This window comes from Phocoena sinus, chromosome 3 (assembly GCF_008692025.1).
Source record: "Phocoena sinus isolate mPhoSin1 chromosome 3, mPhoSin1.pri, whole genome shotgun sequence".
NCBI lineage: Eukaryota > Metazoa > Chordata > Mammalia > Artiodactyla > Phocoenidae > Phocoena > Phocoena sinus.
In genome coordinates this window covers 35,573,844-35,577,166 of record NC_045765.1, presented here as the reverse complement: position 1 = coordinate 35,577,166, position 3,323 = coordinate 35,573,844, and positions in this window count along the sequence as shown.

The window sequence follows — 3,323 nt, the reverse complement described above, 5'->3', positions numbered from 1 at the left end:
TAATTTCTTTCATCAGTGTCGTACAGTTTTCTGCATACAGGTCTTTTGTGTCCTTAGGTAGATTTATCCCTAGGTATTTTATTCTTTCTGTTGCAATGGCAAATGGGAGTGTTTCCTTAATTTCTCTTTCATATTTTTCATCATTGGTGTATAGGAATGTAAGAGATTTCTGTGCAATAACTTTGTATCCTGCTACTTTACCAAATTCATTGACTAGCTCTAGTAGTTTTCTGGCAGCATTTTTAGGATTCTCTATGTATAGTATCATGTCATCTGCAAACAGTGACAGCTTTACTTCTTCTTTTCTCATTTTGATTCCATCTATTTCATTTTCCTTCTCTGAGTGCTGTGGCTAAAACTTCCAAATGTATGCTGAATAGTGGTGAGAGTGGACAACCTTGTCTTGCTCCTGATCTTAGTGGAAATGTTTTCAGTTATTCAACATTGAGGACGATATTGGCTATGGGTTTGTCATGTAAGGTCTTCATTATATTCAGGTAAGTTCTCTTTACGCCTATTTACTGGAGGGTTTTTCTTTATCATAAATGGGTGTTTTTTTCAAAAGCTTTTCATGCATCTATTGAGATGATCATATGGTTTTTATCCTTCAGTTTCCTAATATGGTGTATCACATTGCTTGATTTGTGTATACTGAAGAATGCTTGCATTCCTGGGATAAACCCCACTTGATCACTGCATATGATCCTTTTAATGTGCTGTTGGATTCTGTTTGCTGGTATTTTGTTGAGGATTTTTGCATCTATGTTCATCAGAGATATTGGCCTGTAGTTTTCTTTCTTTGTGACATCTTTGTCTGGTTTGGTATCAGGGTGATGGTGGCCTTGTAGATGAGTTTGGGAGTGTTCCTTCCTCTGCTATATTTTGGAAGAGTTTGAGAAGGATACGTGTTAGCTCTTCTCTAAATGTTTGACAGAATTTGCCTGTGAAGCCATCTGCTCCTGGGCTTTTGTTTGTTGGAAGATTTTGAATCACAATCTCAATTTCAGTGCTTGTGATTGGTCTGTTTATATTTTCTATTTCTTCCTGGTTCAGTCTCAGAAGGTTGTGCTTTTCTAAGAATTTGTCCATTTCTTCCAGGTTGTCCATTTTATTGGCATATAGTTGCTTGTAGTAATCTCTCATGATCCTTTGGATTTCTGCAGTGTCACTTGTTACGCCTCCTTTTCCATTTCTAATTCTGTAAACTTGAGTCTTTTCCATTTTTTTCTTGATGAGTCTGGCTAATGGTTCATCAACTTTGTTTATCTCTTCAAAGAACAAGCTTTTAGTTTTATTGATCTTTGCTGTCATTTCTTTCATTTCTTTTTCATTTATTTCAGGTCTGATTTTTATGATTTGTTTCCTTGTGCTAACTTTGGGGTTTTTTGTTCTTCTTTCTCTAATAGCTTTAGCTGTAAGGTTAGGTTGTTTGAGATTTCTTGTTTTTTGAGGTAGGATTGTACTGCTATAAAACTTCCCTCTTCGAACTGCTTTTGCTGAATCCCATAGGTTTTAGGTTGTCATGTTTTTATCATCATTTGTTTCTAGGTATTTTATGATTTCCTCTTTGATTTCATCAGTGATCTCTAGGTTATTTAGTAGTGTATTGTTTAGCCTCCATGTGTTTGTATTTTTTACAGATTTTTCCTGTAATTGATATCTTGTTTTACAGCATTGTGGTCGGAAAAGATACTTGATACGATTTCAATTTTCTTAAATTTACCAAGGTTTGATGTGTGACCCAAGATATGATCTATCCTGGAGAATGTTTCATGAGCACTTGAGAAGAAAGTGTACTCTGTTGTTTTTGGATGGAATTTCCTAATAATATCAATTAAGTTCATCTTGTTTAATGTATCATTTAAAGTTTGTGTTTCCTTATTTATTTTCATTTTGGATGATCTGTCCACTGGGGAAAGTGGAGTGTTAAAGTCCCCTACTATGATTGTGTTACTGTTGATTTCCCCTTTTATGGCTGTTAGCATTTGTCTTAGGTACTGAGGTGCTCCTATGTTGGGTGCATAAATATTTACAATTATTATATCTTCTTCCTGGATTGATCCCTTGATCATTATGTAGTGTCCTTCTTTGTGTCTTATAATAGTCTTTATTTTAAAATCTATTCTGTCTGAGATGAGAATTGCTACTCTAGCTTTCTTTTGATTTCCATTTGCATGGAATATCTTTTTCTATCCCCTCATTTTCATTTTGTATGTGTCCCTGGGTCTGAAGTCGATCTCTTGTAGATAGCATATATACAGGTCTTGTTTTTGGATCCATTCAGTCACTCTATGTCTTTTGTAATCCATTTACATTTAAGTTAATTATTGATATTTATGTTCCTATTACCATTTTCTTAATTGTTTTGGGTTTGTTATTGTAGGTCTTTTCCTTCTCTTGTGTTCCCTGCCTAGAGAAGTTCCTTTAGCATTTGTTGTAAAGCTCGTTTGGTGGTGCTGAATTCTCTTAGCTTTTGCTTGTCTGTAAAGGTTTTAATATCTCCATTGAATCTGAATGAGATCCTTGCTGGGTAGAGTCATCTTGGTTCTGGGTTTCCCTTTCATCACTTTAAATATATTCTGCCACTCCCTTCTGGTTTGCAGAGTTTTTGCTGAAAGATCAGCTGTTAAACTCATGGGGATGGCCTTGTATATTCTTCGTTGCTTTTCCCGTGGTGCTTTTAATATTTTTTCTTTGTATTTAATTTTTGATAGTTTGATTAATATGTGTTTTGGCATGTTTCTTCTTGGATTTATCCTGTATGAGACTCTCTGTGCTTCCTGGACTTGATTGACTATTCCCCTTCCCATATTAGGGTAGTTTTCAGCTATAATCTCTTCAAATATTTTCTCAGTCCCTTTCTTTTTCTCTTCTTCTTCTGGGACCCGTGTTATTCGAATGTTGCTGCATTTATTGTTGTCCCAGAGGTCTCTGAGACTGTCCTCAATTCTTTTCATTGTTTTTTCTTTATTCTGCTCTGTTGTAGTTATTTCCACTCTTTTATCTTCCAGGTCACTGATCTGTTCTTCTGCCTCAGTTATTCTGCATTTGATTCTTTCTAGAGAATTCTTAATTTCATTTATTGTGTTGTTCATCATTGTTTGTTTGCTCTTTAGTTCTTCTAGGTTCTTGTTAAATGTTTCTTTTATTTTCTCCATTCTATTTCCATCTTTAGTATCATTACTCTGAATTCTTTTTCAGGTAGACTGCCTATTTCCTCTTCATTTGTTTGGTCTGGTAGGTTTTTACCTTGCTCCTTCATCTGCTGTGTATTTCTCTTATTTGCCCATCTTATTGTGTTTGGGGTCTCCATTTTGCAGGCT